Raw genomic sequence first — 18,068 nt, 5'->3', positions numbered from 1 at the left:
TTCATCTCTTCAGCATTATTACTGAGAACATACTCACCAACACGAAAGTAATTGCATTATGGGTAAGCCATTATATTAGCTCTAATCCAGGAATTTGAACAGATCTGGGTTGAACTGTGCTGGGTTGGACTATCCTGATTATGCTATAAAAATTAAGTATTGATTCTCATTGCTACTGATCAGAGGAGAGTCAGAAATGAAATCTGTGTTTTGGGGTCTGAAAGGGCATTATTACTTCTGGAGATGCTAGTGGTAACTAAAATAGAAAAAGATCTTTGGATTTATGAAATGGGACAATAGTGCCGAATCTAACGTTCCTCAACCGAGTAAGGTAGACAAAGTTCAGTTCTCCACAGTTCAGCACTTCAGAGGACCTCACTTTATAAAATGGGATCTCTGTGGGGATTCTTTTATTATTATTTACTCCAGAGAACTTTAGAAATGAGTTCATGTCATTGAAACATTTGTAGTAGTATATTTATCATACATCTATATACAGCTTGAATATAGGCCTGTGTTATATTTTATATATATATTTGTATGTAATTGGTTGTATGTTGGTATGAGCATGAGTATGTGTACATACACCAGTCTTTAAACTTTATGTAAGTAATATACTTCTGTAGCACAGATACATACATATGAATATTGTTTAACGTAAGACCACTTTTTGGTCCATATATTGCCAAAGCAGCCCAAACAAAACTGAATTTAGTTTTGTACTATTAAATTATTCTGTGCACACTTGATTTGGTTGAAGCTTTTGGCATAAACCCAGGCATTTCCTTCATTGGTAACACTGTAATCTGAACATCTGAAATCTTAGGCTTATATTTGTGAAGAACTACGCTGAGAACACACTGGTACGTCACTGTTAGGGGCGGACTTAAGCCATGCTGCAGCACCTTGGAAACGTGCCTCTGAAAGTCTGCTTAGTTGTGATGTTTTCTTATAGTAAATGGTGATCTTTGCTTCTACAGTCCATCATCAGACATTCAGAATTCTTCTTATTAACGTGTATTTATGTCTTCTAGAGTATTTTTTGGTTTTCTGCTGTTTGTATTCACTAAAACTAGAGATATTTGGTATTTTTGCACTCAGCTATGTACAAAAAGCGTATAAAACCTATTCATTGTTTTCAAAGGGAACAACAATAACTGATTCTGACCTGTAAAATGTGATGGGACAAATTTGGATGCCTTTACTTTTTCTCTCCAGGCAGGTGCAGAGTAATACCTCAAAAGAACCATTATTTTGTGCCTTTATTCCAATGTGTACATAAATGCTTGCATAAGCCTTGCACAGCTGCTGTACAAACTACTCATGCCACAAGTATTAGTAATCCTAACAGGGGAGGTTGCATGGAAAATTGGGGTGTGTATGCTAAACCATATGTACCATGCCCCTGAATCATAAAACTTCTGTTGCTGGAGCAGAGAGATCTTTGGAGACTGTGGATTTTACAGGTCTGTAGGAAGCAGGATTATATACAACAGCTGCACCCCAGTTTCTCTCCTGTTGAGGCTTATCTTGTGCATTTAAATAAGCAGGAAACAGAATTTGGTCCAACATTATCTTATACGGTCTCAGCTTCTACTTTTATTTATATTTCATTTCCATAGGAACAATTATTTTAACAGTTTATTTTGAATACATGTTAGAGCCACTCAAATTGGAAGTTCTGAGCTGCCAATTTCGAGCTGCATGGGGCTGCAGAGATACAATGTGCATTTTTTGTGCCTGGTTCTGCCTCTAAAATAACTTTATATCTGCGATGATTTATAGCGGTGTTTCAGAACTGGACTGAAACAAGATGGAAGTTAGAGATTCATTTGATTCTCTAAAGCCCTGGCCACAAAAATCCCTTCCCAAGTTGCACAGAGTAGCACGGTTTGGCCTCAGTTCTCCGTGGTTTGAGGAACGTTCCAGCTCCCGGTCTGACCAAGGGAGGAGGTTTGCCACATTACAAGTGGCTGCATGAAGAAATCTCCCAGAGCTTTAGCAGCAGAAAATCATTAATCAGAAGTTTATGCTGGAGAATTTTAAAATAATATGAAGGGACTGTTTCCTCTGCTGGTGCAAATTGGCATAGCACCATGTGAGTAGACGGAGGTACGCTTATTTACACCAGCCAAGGAACTAACCTGGGGCTCTCCTGTGGCTGGATATGGAGTGGTTGGTATTACTGCTGCTCTTTGTGAAGGATACTTTAGTTCTAAGTGCAATGCTGTAAGAGTTTATCTTTCTGAGACTGGGACTTCTAAGTTTTCAGTCGGAAAATTTCTGCTTCCTAAATAGTGCTTAGCGTGCACTGAGTTTGCTTTGTAAAGTGCATCTTTTCAGCATTCATCGAAAGCCTTTTCTGCAGTTGTCTGAGCCCCATAGGCAAATATATACTGTTAGACTATTAAGATAATTTTTCAGTTAAGACATCGTCAAACTGCAAGCGGGACAATAGAAACAAAACCCCTTTTGTTCTGACTAAACTGTTCCTAATGACCCCCTCTATAAACAGTGGCACCAGCGGAGGTCTCAACAAGGCTCTTCATTGAGACCCCTTTCAAAAGGACAAGCAGAGCAGAACATGGGGCAGAAACTCTCAGAGTTACTGCACTTTACTCCGCTTTGGTGGTCTGACCACAAGAGAGAATCTGTTGTTTTTGTTGTTCAAGGCACCCAAAAAGAATAATTTAAAAGCATGAATTTCCACAATTAGCATTCTATAAAGAGTTCTAAATATTTGGATTGTTGGGAAAAGAGCAGAAGGAAGCAGTTTGTTTGTTTGTTTGTTTGTTTACTTAAATCAAGGGGCTATAAAATAGACTCTTATGAGCTCCATATAAAAGCTTAATTTTTTTTTTTTTTTTAGGATATTAGTTGTTATCTGTTAAGCTCATATGAAAATAAAAATCTAAAGTCCAAAGAAGTTAAGATTTTTACATTCCAGTAAGATCCTCATGTTTGTTTGGGGGGTAAAATTTATCTTTGTGAATAGCATGTGTTTCTCATGAGCAGGGGAAAGGTTTCAGTTGTTTAGTTTCTAGAGAAATTGGAGATATGGTGACAAACTGAAACCACTAAGGACCAAACTCTTGTTCTTCCAGATGAGTAACTGTAGGACGCTCTGTACAGGCAGATACGTGTAGCATAGACAGTGTGTCTTCACGCGGTTGAGGGCTATGGAGATGATGAATCACTTCCTGATTATTTCTGTCCCTATTTCTGTGTCCTGAATACATCAGAAGAATAGCACAGAAGACCTTCCACTTAGACAAAAGCCTATTTACAGAGCATCTTCATTGTATGTAATTGGGAAGCAACGATAGGTCAGGCAGCAAAAGTCCGTAATTTGGGTGATTTTGGAATTAGACTGGCTACATTTGCAAATAGAAATGCCAGTTTCTTCTGAAAGAAGCTTGGAGTTTGTGTTCTAGCATCTGATTTAGTGGGGGTATTTCTGACTTAAAGCATGGGCTACTGCTTCAGTTGGAAACAGATAAGAAGGGATCATGGAAGGAGAAGAGAGAAGAACATCCCTTCAGACAGGAGACACATATTCTAAGTAAAGGCTAAACCATGGAGAAAAGTAACTCCTACAAGATTCAGAACACCTTCAAGTCTCCACGATGTGACAGGGGTCTGAGGGCACTCTGCGACTTGTGGGAAGTGCTTAGCAGTTCGCAGCTTTGGGCTTTTGTTTTTTGATTATGGATAGCGTCCACACTCCTCCTTCATAGGAGAGTGGGATGGAAGGTCAGTGTGTCTTGGAAAAAGGAAGGATTTGGGTAAGTGCAGGATGAAGGTCTAGTTCCCTGTGACAGGATACTGAGAGAAAGAGAAATGTCAAAGAAATCTTTAAGAGATTTCCGGTAGAAACAAAAGAATCTTTGTAAAAGATACTGTTAGCAAGTCTAATGGAAGGGATGGGGATGAAAAATGAATTGCGAGGATTTGCAAGTTGTTTCTAAGCCTTGAGGCAAGAACAAAAAGCGGAGCATTTACTGTTTACTATATTTGGTATGTATGGAAGAGCAGTTTGGACATCAAGGGAGCTAATAAAATGCAGAGCCTAATTCGTCTCTTTACTGCAAGCTGTGTTGTTGCGCTAGGGATAGAGAAAATGCTTCTGTTAAAGGACAGGTCTGAGGAAGAGCAGCTGAGACTTGACCTGGCCTTTTGTGAAAATGACCGTTTTCACAGCAGTGTAGCCGAGGTCCATAAGCACGCACCAAGGTTTTCCACGAATGCAATTTTATTTTTCTTATTTGTATGCATCGTAAGTATTGTACAGAGTGCTGTAGATCTAGTTTTCAGGATTCAATATTGTAACTGTCTAATGTGATAGCACAAAGATACAGTATTAAATTTGTCACATCTTTCCTCAAAAATCCACATTTCAGGATTGTTTTTACTGAAAATTTTTGAAAAAAGACTAGCAGTACCTGACTAAAATTTGCTGCCTCAGAGACTTTCTGGTTGAGAAGTCCGGGTAGATAGGCTGAAAAAACACCTTGTTTTCAGAATCTATCTACAGAAGTTTATGGGAATTAATTTATCAGAATAAATGAACAAATGGACTTCTAACTGTGTTCAATGCCACGTAAACCAGATTTTATTTAATGTTTTGACTAGAAACACTCATATTTAGGGGTCATATTACAGATGTGATAACTGTTAATCATGAAGAACAACAGTGTCAAAGGGGATCATTTTTTTCTAGTTTTCATTTGGTTAAGTTAGGATAAAGATGAGGAAAAAGTAACAACATGAACTTTATATTAACTTTGACTGATGTAAAATTGCTTTCTCTTGAAAGTGATGAATCTGGTTATACATGAATCTCCTGAGCCAAAGTATTCTTCTTGCCATCTTTCAAACAATCTTGTGATTCTCCTAGATTTTAATAATATTACTAGTTATTTATCCTAGTGCAAATAAAAGCTTATTGCAAGCTTTCAAACTATACTAACAACAGTAGGACACAAGTATATTGGTATAAAGCAGCGATCTTTAAAATTTTCCAATTTGCAGACTTTGGCGGCAGCCAATTCTTTATGTCATATCAAAGCAATCTGTCTTATTTACATTTTTGGATCCCTGTAAACGCAGCTCATGTGCCTCAAATGCTTGTGAAGCACACTTTAAAAATCAGTGATAAAAAGACAATACAGAATGCACAAATCAAATTCATTTTCCCTGTGCAAGAGCTAAAAGGCTCTCACTCTTCTAAAGGCCAGCAACTTGGATCAAGTTTTAAGAGAAAAAATGAATTGAAGAGTTAAGGGTGGTGTACTGAGAATTAGAGTTGTCCAGAAACAAAAAAAAATCTAGTATATAAAAAAATTAACAGTTTTGACATTTGTTTTAGATTTGTCACAGAATGATTTAAAAAACAAAACATGAATAGAAAGAATGAGACATCCCAGAATAGCCAACATCCAGTGGCTAGGGTATTTACTTGGGCCAGATCCAAGTAGTGCTTTATGGGATTTGGAGCAGACATTTGACATAATGTTTTCAACATTATTTTTGTCAGACTCAAGTTTGGGCTCTGAAGTGGGTTGAAAAAGAGCTCGCCTGGAGTCCTGTACTTCATAGGTGAGACTTAGTCACCAGGCTGTTTCATCACTCAGTCTCTCTTTGGCTTAGGGAATTTTATTTTTTTAAACAAAGTAGCTGTGTAGAGAATAGACAGATAAATATTCTGTTGCATTTGGTAGGGTGCTATCATACATTTGGGTATTTTTCTGACTTTGGGAGTGAGTAAAGTAACATTCTCATTTCTACTCTATTCTCATTCAGAACAGATTTTTCTCATGGAAATATTTGAACCTGCCTAACTATATTTCCACGGAAATCAAATCAGTATATTACTTTTAAAAATTTTATTTTTGGCAAGTTGGCATTTTATGATGGTAAAAAGCACTTTGTCCAAAAATTCCCAACCAGCTTTTCTGAGCTGAGACCTACCTCCGTATTGTACAAATGTGAGGCATTTACCTTCAGTATTTTTGTAGGTTTAAGAAGAGATCACAAGGGAAGTGTGTTAAATTCAGTACATAGGGGGGAAAAAATCAGAAAATGTATTGGGTTGAAGTTTCAACTCTTATCCTTTGCTTTGTAAACATGGATCTTTCAATCCACTCCTTTCATCCTTGTTCCCAGTCCCACTCTGAATCTCATCAGGCTCCACTGGACACACATGTTCAGCTTCTTTTTCTGGTTTAGCCTGTGCTCCTGCCAACCTTCCATTAATTTGTATTCCTTCCTCCCTGCTGTCTGTCTTACACCCAGACCTGATCCTATCACAAATGCACTTCCCTAGCTCTGTGCACCCTTGGGCATTATTGACTAAGAACTGAGACTTGCATGTGTCCCAGGGGAATCTAAAGGTGTAGATCATGTAAAGATCTATCTACATGAGGTGGAGAGCGTGCACTTCAACAGCACACTGTCTCCGTGCCTCAGCTCTCTTAATTCATTAATCAGCATAGTTAATTTTAAAGACGTTTACCATTTCTGCAACTGGTTATTGGAAAGCTGATTACTGGGTTAATGGCCCTACTTGAAAACAGTTATCCCATTACTGCAGATGAAGTCAATCCAGTTCAGCATGCCTTGTAATAAAGCGTTGTTACAGATTATGTATGCAGTCAAGGCCTTGTTTTCCTAGGAGAATAAATGGAAATACATTTTGCATCAGACATTAAATGTGGCTTGCCCAATTCCCCAAGCAGTTAAAAGTTGAACAGTACTGGGGGTAGCTCTTTTTGATGTCACACGTGTCTCAGCTCCATTCCCTTGTACAGATTCAGTATCTGTAATGTTTCACTTTCAACATTCATTTCTGAACAACTGAAGCATCTAGAAGTGAAAATGAGTGCCATGCAGCGACAGCAAAGCTATCTAAGTCATCTCCAGCCCGGGATTTGGTATAGGTGTGCTAATTCACCTACTGCGAAATAAAATAGGCGAATTACCTACTGAGAAACAGAATTTATTAGCTCTGGTGCAAGTTTCTTGTTCTACTCCTAGAACCTGGTCTAGCTTGTTTTGAGCTAACGCAGGTAGTCTGAACAGGTGCTGTACACACTTCCTGTAATTTAGGAAGCACTGGGTGATGCTCTACTTTAGACGAAATACATAAACAAGATTCTACTCACTTCTGGTCAGTGGAGATCCTATCACGCCTCTTAGTCTGGTTCCCTAGGGAAACTACTTACACAATCTTATTATTTGTCTGACCCAGTTTCCAATATGCTGACACATTTGTCACAGGTTACATAGATGTTTCAGAGATACTATGATGTCCTTGCCGCTTTTGCAAGAATTAGCACCTAAGTAGACGAAGGAATCCTTATTAATGCTGCCATTGAGGAAGAAGGGAGAATTCAGCAATTATTCATTGCGTTCGACAACAGCAAGCCATTCGACTGATTTGTACATTGCTCTGATGTTCCTTGGCAAAAGCACTGCTTTATTCAGCTGCCAAATCAAAAAAAGTCAAGGGATGGCTAGGGGAAAGATGCCTAGGCATGCTAGGGTACTCCCCAGAGAATAAGAGATACTGCATGTTCAGAGGGGGGGCGAGACTCTTCAAGGATGAAGGGGACTGGAGGCATTGCACTGTGATATGGCAGAGGACAGGAGGACAGCTGGGGTTATTCCAATAGGGAGGTATAAGAGGTGCAACATAAACCCATAAAGAATCAGGCTTCATTAGTTCCACTTTTCAGGGAATAATTTGTTAGGAAAATATTGAGGTCTTAATTTTGGTATTTCGGATACATTTACATGCTGATTTAACCCTTCTGCAATTCCGTCTATCAGTTGTAGCTGGTATACTGCCTTGCTGTTACACAGCAGGAATCTGCTGTTATTTGACCTGGAAAGATCATTATACTAGCTTTATTTGGTGTGCATTTAATAAAGTTGTAGCTGTTGTGACTGTAACTCATGATTCCCATGTCATTCTGCAGTGGTGTAACCAGCGATTCAGCATTCCAGTAACATCAGTTCAAAGGGAAGTATGAGGGACTCAAATGTATGCCAGAGCATTGTGACTTTTATTACTCCTCTCCTCCCGCACTCCTCTGTTAGGAAGATACATTCTCTAGCTGGAGAACTGAGAAGTACAAAGCATCCTTAGACCTTGTAGTGCAAAATGTAAAAAGTGATGTTATCTGCAGAAAGTGGACTTTAGATTCTATCAGCGCACATTTAGCATAAAGCATTTCCTATGGTAATGCCTCTCACTTTCCCAGACTTTTAAAGGCTCCAAGTGGCACACAGGCTGCAGACCTCTTTGTAATGTTAATGAATCATCTTAATGGACTGTTTTAGCAGAAACATTCATCACCTTTTGTACTACAATGATTTTTTTTGTTATACTTAAATGGTTAAGTAGGCAATAAATGCCTATCAGACCAACCACTATGGTCTAGTAATCCACCTCACTATAAATCACCAGTGGATTATTATTGTCCTGTTTAATTAACACTCTTAAGGGATTCTATCGTTGGGTAGACTTTCACCTTGCACTAAGCAGGCATTAACATTTGAAATAAGAAAAAGTGTGTTTATGTGAAAAGTGTTAATCAGTGTGACCTGGAACTGGTAGAGGCGGGTTGGATGAAATATGTGCATGTGTATATGCCTGCGCGTCCATGGGTGGTGGTTCCTTACAGCAGTTTTCAATGGATGCTAAAATTAGACCCATGGAATACTTCTGTAAGTCATAGCGAATGATAGTTTCAGTATCTGTTGTATTGGGTCTTAAAGATATTTGGCTATATTTGGTTGTATATAGCAGCTTTAAAGATTTTAATCCCAGGAGTTAGGAAGGTGATGGTTTTTGTGAGTGTACATTTTGAGTGTAATATGGGTTTGTTTGTGGTCTAATTCAGTCTGAAGTGGTTTTAGAGGACTGGATCAAACCCTTTTCTTTCTCTGCAACAAAAGGTGAGAAGGGAAGTCTGATCCTGTTGCTCCTCTGTGAACTCTTTTCAGACTTCACAGCCAGAAAGAGTAAGCTAAGCAGCAAGAGTTCCTGGGAAAGGCAGGGGAGTCCGTAGGCTTAGATGCTCTTTGCAGAACAATCCCTGCAGTTCTTTTGCAAATGGAATTCCCACACTGGGACACAAGCTTGATACAGGATCACTCTCAATATACAAACATTTTTGTATGTAGTACAGCTCAGTGCTGGTTTTCTCCTCTTGGCAGAATATAAAGATGGCAGTATTTTTTCCTCCTGTGATACAATTTAATGCATTTACTAATAATTTCCTCATCTTCCGTTGGGAGAGAAAGACAGTTGAAAAAGGCTCTTGTTAAGACAGGGTTTCCCATCCATGAAATCTTACCCTGCTTTCTTTGATTTTGTTACACTTGTAACACTAGTAGTGCACTTACCAACCGAATATTCTATGGATACCAACACTAACAGCAGTTATGTGAGATACCCAAGTACTCAGTTTCCTTTTTACACACAAAGCAACTAACAGGTAAATGTTCAGAGGTTTTCTGAGGACTTAAGAGTAACAACTAGTAGCACAGCACAAGAGACCCTGGTTTCTCATCTGTGCACAAACCTGGTATGCGCATCCCTTTCCTCTTGGCATTTTTGTTAAATTATTTCCTAGTATGGACTTCTGCAAATTAAAGAACAAATAAAACTGCTAAGTGGAACACAAACACACTAAGCCTTTTCAATTAAGAGACTGAATCTCTTAGTATAAATTCATTTCCTGGAACAAAACTCCAATTATGTAGGATTAATTCTTTCCTCTAAGATTGCATGGATTTATTGACTAACAAAATCTTCTGTTGCATAAGTGGAAATGTGTAATTTAATGTAGGCTGCTGATCAGAGGCAAAACCATAGCATTAGCATTTTCACTGGGTATTTTTGTTTCAGTTGCACACTAATCTGCCAGTTTTTATTCTATTTGTAACTGAAAAGGTGTGAAATGATTCACTACTGAACATGTGGGAAATAGCACAAAACACTAAAGGAGCTTAACAAGATGAGAAATTAAACTAAGCTCCTAAAGAGTATGTTGTTATTGCATGAAGAACTGCAGTGACAGAAAATAAGAATATCTTATGTGCAGGACAGTATTGTGAGGAGGTATGTGTGCATTGATCATACAATAGTTTTTTTCAAATCATTTAACAGAGATGCACAAAACCCACACAGTTTCAAGTGTAGGCATGTCCTGAGAAGAATCTCCATTCCCTCTAGACACACCCTGCTAATTAAATCCATCATTGCCTAGCAGTAAGCCCCAGGGTTCAATCTTTTCTAGAGCACTGTTAGTATCCAACATTTTAGCTCATACGTTGGGCAGCCAAGATTTCATGTCTATGCATATAGTAGGAGTCCTAGCCAATATTTCTTACAGTTTCCTCCTCTCCATCCCAGTCTGGATATATAATGGTTTTTGGTGGTTTTTTTTCTTTTTTGATAGGTAAAACTTCAACGTTCCTTTCAGATTACTTTCTTATATCCTGATGCAATAACCTGTATGAGGGTGGCAAGTTAAAGTCTAATAAAGTCAGGAATCTGAGTTCCATGTAGCTAGCTGGCCATGAGAAACTGCAGCAAGGATGGATATTGAATGACTTCTATAGTCCAGCCAGGTTTTATCAGAACAGATCATCAACCTGTAAGCTGCCCAAACCTGTTCCACTGCTTCCCCATTGATTAAATATCTGGAGGCATTTACACGTATATCAAATTCTTCATAATCTATTTTATCTTAATCACACCCAAGTTCTTTTTCAAGCTAGGGCAAAAAAGTTCCCTCCAGTGGTGAGAAAAGATGGTATATCTCCTTAATGTACTTCTGTACATTGAATTTCCTTGGAGCCAAACTATGATCTCAGATTCCCATGGGCTGAAATATCAGTGGGACTGCAGTGAGTATAACGGAGGTAAAACCTGGCTACGTATGCCCAAATGTTAAGGAATTCAAAATCTGTTTTTTTCATTTGATTGCAGACCTGACGTGTATGGGGGAAGGAAGGAATAGAAGGAGTGTGTAGCTTCCAGCCAAGTCCAGATGGCCAAAATTCCTTCTGAATCTCGATACCTGTATCATCCAAAACCAGACAGAGTCTTGCCTGGAATTGTCACCTCTTTTGTCATTTAGGGATTTCCACTCTCCTTCCTGTGTGTTTGTTCCCAGCCTCTTTTCCTGCTCTGACTCTCTGCCCCAGGTATCATCCTGCAAACATCCTGAGCACTGTGTTCCCTTCTCCTTGGTTCAGGGTTCTAAGTGGTTCTGTCTTTGCTTTTTCCCACTTTCCTCTGCACCTTTTTCTTTTTTTTTTTTTTTTTTCCCCCTTCCCTAGTCCTTGACAATAGGAGTCAGGGGAAGGATTGTGGGGATATGTTAAAAATCTAAAAAATAACCCCAACTGAGTGGCATGGGAAAGGTGGACATAGGCTGATTGTTCACTGTCTTGTTCAACACAGTAAGGGGCATCATAACTAACAGCAGGTTCAGGGAGATGCATCTGTGAGAGTGAGTAGTTAATCTGTGGAACTCCCTATCACAGGACATTTTGTATGTTAAAAATGTTCATGTGCAAATCCATAGAAGAGAAATTCAATGAGTATGAAGACACCACCTCTGGTTCCAGAAGTCCTTGAGTCATAAACAGAAGGAGACTGGGAGAGTATGCTGGGAAAGCATCCCTAGATGCTTTTCTTATACTCTTCTCATGATGTCCAGTATTGCTTGCTGTCAGAAGCAGAATATTAGGCTAGGTGGACTTTGTATTAGCAAGGATAATATGTCTTATGCTTTTTATTAAGAATAGAAAGTAGGAGACAATTTAGCCCTTAGTTGTCAAACAGGACTACAAACTGTTGTGGTGTTTGCTCTCCTCCTACTTTTCCATCCTTTAAACCAATCCAGGGAAGCATGGTGGATGTTTCTTATACGTTGTTGCCACCTGCTCTAAAAAGGTCCTACAAAAGCTCATCTCATTGAGAGATCACAATTTATGTGGCGATTCATGAGTCCTTTCAGCAGTATGTTGAAGCACAGAGACATTATTAAATCAGATTCGAACTGATTAATTCAATTTAATGGATGTGAACTCTCAGGGATAACTTTAAAAAAAATAGTTTCAAACACTAGTTGATCTGATAAAGCATAAATCAATATTTATATCCCTCCAGTCATTATCTTTACCATTGCAAATTTTCTGTAGAGACAGGAATCAAATTGTCAGAAAGCCTTGGTTTGCCTGTAGACAGGTCCATGCCTCAGGTTTTAACATTGTAGAGATAATTATGTCACCCATGTTGTAAACATTCCATGTTTCTTGAATAGAGAGTCTGTATTGAAAATATTAACCACTGGTGTGTGGAAACTGGAAAGACGCAAAGGAAAGGAAACCAATTTTTCTCACTGGGTACTGAAAAGCTGAACGGTTGGAACTGGGTTTGGGAAGCACTAAAATTAGTATAAGCCATCTGAAAAGTGCTAGTAAATTTAAAATCCTAATGGAAGGGTGAAAACTTGTTGGTGTCACAAAGTGCCTTGAATAGAATATCTGCAGTTTAAATGATCAAAATTAACCCCTTTACTCTAGCACATATCTCCCAATGTGGTGTTCTAAACAGATGATAGATAAACATCACAGCTGATGTAATAAATACCTGAAAGCACCGGTAATAAATACAAGAAATAACCTGTCTTGATTATTCAAGTAATTGCTGCTAGTTAATTAGCCTGCTCACATTGTTTAGGCCAATAGATTTTTGCAGTTTCCCTTCAATAGTTTTTCTTTTCTTTCCAACTTTTTTCTTTATTCCATTGGACAAAGTGATGCAATGGTGACCAAACAATTAAATGAATTCATTACAAAAAGCTAATTTTTGATTCAGGGAGATGATAGTCAATATTACATTGCAAATTAAGCACTTCTGGATTTCACTTGTACAAAAAGAACTCGTTCCTCACCAAAAAATGGCATTCTGTCAACTACTAATTGCATACAAAGAATTTTAACCAAAAATGTAGCATACAGGTAACATATGTAACATACATGTGTAATAGTGAAATATGTGTAGTATTGAAGGTAGGGGATATCTGGAATAGTGAGAAACCAGAGGATGGCAATTTTTTGTTTTATATTAGGTTTTTCAATTGTAGTCAAACTGGGATGTTGGTTTTGTAGTTGGGGGGGAGGGGATGGTTTTGTTTTTCAAAGAGTGCCTGAAAAATGAGTAACATTTTTCCCTAATTTTCAGCTGAACCTCCCACACTGTAATTTATAGCCATTGCTCCTTGTTCTGTCATATGACACTACCTACCAAGAAGAACTTGGCTATCATCTCTGTAGCTACCATTCAGGCAGAGATCAGTCCTTGGCCTCTTTTTCGCCAGGATAAGCAAGTCCAGCACCTTCAGTCTCTCCAGTTGGGTCATGTGTTCTTGGCCCTGAGCATCTTGGTAATCCTCTACTGCACCTCCTTTAGATTCTCCACACTGCTCTTGAATTGGGGCAGCCAAAACTGGGCACAGGATAACCAGCCCTATCTATTCAAATACATCCGACTTTACTATGGCGTTGCTCCACCACTGCTGACTGCCCTTTTCCTTGCCAAATTGTGCTGGTACACACAGATGTCTGAGATCGTGTTGTGCCTGTGCAAGTCAGTGCAAGAAAGGGTTTAAGATCTTCAGCCTTTTCCTCACTGTCATCTTTAGGTCACCTTCCCCAACTATTAGCAAAGCCCTATTTTTCCATTATACTTGGCTTTAGAGAAGTTGACTTCTGTGCAGGATACTCCAGTGACAGAAACTCCATCTCTCTATTACCACATGGATAGGGGCATGACTAGGAAAAAGGAGAGTACGACAGGTTTTTCCGTGGATGAATAACTTCTGCATCTGTGCCCTGGGGACTGTAAATAGCTAGTATAAATCAATGCAAACACGCTAGTACTAATCTTGCCAGTAATGATGTGAGAATGAATGGAGTACAAAGATGAACTTTACATATCATTAGCACCAATCTGCCTCACTGCATTTATAGGCAAGGCTCTTACCAAGGAAGTCAGTTGGCAAAACTTACAGGGTTTTTTTTTTAAATTATGATTAAAAGATGCATTTGTGCTGCACAGAAATGTTTCTCAAATATCAAGTCCATCTTGGGATTTTACAATTATGAAAACTTGAAAACAGTTATGGATAATAATTTCTCAAACACTCAGCAGAAAATATTTTTATTACAGTGTTTTAGCATGACTGACCTCAGTATATAATTTATTTATTACGAGTGTGTCACATAAAACACTGAAACATATCATTTCAAAGTAAAAGTTTACTTTCAGTTTAACTCTCCATCAGAAGACAGAGTGATCTGTAACACAGAAAAAAAATCGAGACTCCGTTATTGTTACCCCATAATAGTAGAAAATTAGTAAGAATGGGGATGATGACTATATATTCTGCAAGAACTTATCTTGTAAAACAGGTGCTATTTAATTTTGGCTTTTGCATAATGTAAATGATTGTTTGTTTGGTGGGTTGTTTTTTTTAATTCTACATTATCAGTGACTAAATCCATCTGATACAAGTACAGTGACCTCTTTGGTTTGTTTTTCTCTCCACACAAGGAGAGTAAGTACAATATAAATGCAAAATAAGTTCCCAAGAGATGCACACTGCTGAAATCAAAAGATGGGCATAGGGTGTTGCGAAAACCTTTCATTCAGTCATCTTTCAGACCTCCAGTCTCTCAGTTTGAAGGCTATGCCCTAGTTTTTCAAAATATATTCCAATAGAAAAAATATAATGTTTTCTTCCATAATTCCACCTGTTTGCTTAACTGAATTATCCTATTTTGGCCTTTCTTTGTCCTGTTTCTTCCACTTCTAGCCTGAGAGATGTCTAGTTTGGCTTTCCAACTTCTATTTATCATTTTCTTCCTACTAGCCACTCTTTTGGTTCTTTCCAGTGTAACAGTGACATGAAAGGGTTTAGGTAATAATCTTGTAATGGATTGCTGTACCAGAATAAAACCTCATTTCTTTTTTCCCAGGACTCCCTGGGAATCCTTTTGCCACAGCCTTTTTCTCCCCAAGGAGATTATACAAAATTGTTCTTGTGGCCATTCATTCTGTCAGTATGAGTGGACAATCTGATTCCCATCAGTTCCCATGGGTAAAGCCATGATTCCCAGAAAACATACTGTTAGCACAGCACTTCTTAGAACCGTTAGAATTACTTCCAAATGCCAGGCCAGAAGTGCCTATATTTCAGTAGTGTCAGCAATCCCAATACATACACAAATCTGTAGAGATTTGGATCCTTCCAGACAACTGATGTGGTGTAATTGTCTTCCTCCTATTAATTATTCAAATTATCATTTTATCACTTATATGTTTGTGTGAATCTGAGTATTTACTTTCCTGAGGCAACTTTCTTTTTTTTGTTGTTGACAAAAATGCCTTTATATAAAGTTTTGCCTTTCTCTGTTAGAATACATAATATATATTTATATATATATATGAATATTTATTTTAGATTGCAAATCTTTATAATCAAAAGTCCTTGAAAAACTATGGAAAATAAAAAATATTTTAGAAGTATCCAAGAGGCAATATTTTGTTTTTCTTACTACTCTCCTTACATGTCACAATATAATTTGTTTGGTGAATCCAATTTTCTACAAGTAAATCTACATTTCAGCAAATGTCATCTCTATAGAATAAGCATGTACTACATTTTAATGGAATAATTTTTTAAATTATTTTAAGTCAAAATGAAGACTTTGATGTATTTGCCATCATAATGTGGCTCAAATATCTAGAAAATCAATTTACTTAAAACTTAAAGGAACAGTTCTCTCCTGCTTGAATCTTTAAGAGAGAAGAGCCAATATAGTGTAATAGCAGCTGTTCAGCAACACCTATTATTTGCTTACATTACATCACTAATATGAGGCACCCTGTCGTTAAAATGAGAGTTAGGAATTGGCTCTCCTGATTTGCTTCTTAGCATTCTATAATTTTGCTGAGGATATGATCTCATCCAGCTCTCCACACCAAATAAGAATCTGGATTGGTTGATGAGCATGTTAGTTTTCCTTCTGATGAAGTATCAAACTTTATTAAATGGCTGAAAGAAAACCTTCAGCTTAATTTATAAAGAAAGCTTTAAATATTGTTTTCTTAGAACTAATGGATGGATGATAGTATCTTCAGCAATGCCATTTCTAAACCAGTTATTTTTTATTTCTTCTCCTTGACATGTTAGGGTCCCGATCTTGCATTCCTGGCACTCAAAACTCCTCGTGAGCAGATCCAAACATGGAAGCATTCCAGCACAATGCATGAGAGATCCTTTAACATTACAAAGTAGAGGACATGCAGAAAATATTGAAATAATAAATCAACACTACATCAGATTTTTAGAAAGGAACTCTCTCTCTGGTAACAAGTGCTAGACCCACCAGTCATCCACCTGTGCCTAACAGAGAAACGGGAATTCTTAACCTGGAAGAGGTACTGCTGACAGCAAGTGGCTACTTATTGTGTATTTATTGTTTATCAAAATTAATTAGCTAACACCAAAAAAGCTTGGCTTTTGCAGAGGCATGGAACTGTTGTATATTTCTTTCTAGCAATGTGTATGATGTTATCAGAAGGCTGATGACTGAGATGTGAGATCCGTCAATCAGAGACTACAGCAAATAATTTCATTAATATTTTTGCACTGACTTAATTAGATATGGGTTTTTTTTTTCTTTGTTTAAATGATTTAGTTAGGCTGATGCAACATCCTGTAGTGGCCATAGCCTTGCAGATGTAGAGACGTTCTTAGCATGTAAGTAATCACAGTAAATTATTATAATTTATCTTATATTAGTAAATTCGATAAAGGGTCTTAATCAATTGCATCAGGATCTGATTGAAAGTTCCCTGTCTACTTTACCATTTTGCCACATGTTATATATCAGAAAAGAAGTGTTCTCCTGTTAAAAAAAAACAAGGTTTTTTCTTACTACAGATATGCATGGACACTGTGCATTTATCTGTGTGGGAAAAGTGACTGCAATTTCTGAATAAACTATCCATAATAGCTCCCTGTGTGGATATTCTAGTCTGGAAAAGTCATGGGTCAGACAGTAAGTCGTTGCAGAATAGCTTATTCTGCAATAGCAATTCCAGTCAATTTTCCAGTGTAGAAAAGCTGTTAGTCCACAGCTCCAAAGTCCAGTTTGTGCCAGAAGATTTTGTCTTTAGAGAATAGTATAAATTTGTTCTATTCAATTCTTTAAGGCCCAAATTCAGCACTGAACTCCCTTTGGGATCAATACATGAGATCAGCCAGGGAGAGCTTTATATTGTAGAAGTTTGTATTTATGTGCACAGACTCCATAGTTTTATTAACCAAACATTTAATTAACACCTTGTAGCTGTGAGCTGTATACATTTTTGGCTGTGGGACATCCTTGTGATTCTTCTGGTCCTGTACCTTCTAGAGGCCAGTCCTAAACCAGCAGACAGAAAGTAGCCTGGAAGAAGATCCATCAAGCCAGACTCAAGACAGTTGGTAGCTTTCATTGCCAACAGCAGTGAAACAAGGCAAAACAGAGCAAAATGTCATACCTTCCTCCATGGCCAAATAGAGAAGATGGTTTCAGCAGTGACATCCAGCTGACACACTTGAGTTTGCTCTAAGTACAGAGAAAAGAGTGGTCTATAAATATATAGAAAGACTTTATAAAATGTTTGCATGAACTAAAAATATATCCTGGAAAGGCAGTGCAGAGAAGTCTTCACTGAAGGCCAGTTAACAATCTCACTGGATCCAGAACTACTTATACAACTCAGTAAGACATGTTTTGGGCTGGATTCATATTTGTATTTGAATCATGTTTTTTCTCTTCTCCTCCAGTAAAAAACCCAGCAAACCAAGATAAGACATCTACGCTATTTTTTTTTATTTGATATACATTTTATTGAGCCTTAGGACCCTCAAAAGCAAAGGTTGCCATTTATCCAAAATTACATCACAGTGCCCCTGGCGTTTTTGAGGTGT

The sequence above is a fragment of the Haliaeetus leucocephalus genome, unplaced genomic scaffold (assembly GCF_000737465.1).
Source record: "Haliaeetus leucocephalus isolate CR32 unplaced genomic scaffold, Haliaeetus_leucocephalus-4.0 Scaffold273, whole genome shotgun sequence".
Taxonomy (NCBI): Eukaryota; Metazoa; Chordata; class Aves; order Accipitriformes; family Accipitridae; genus Haliaeetus; species Haliaeetus leucocephalus.
Note: the sequence above shows the minus strand (reverse complement) of the source record.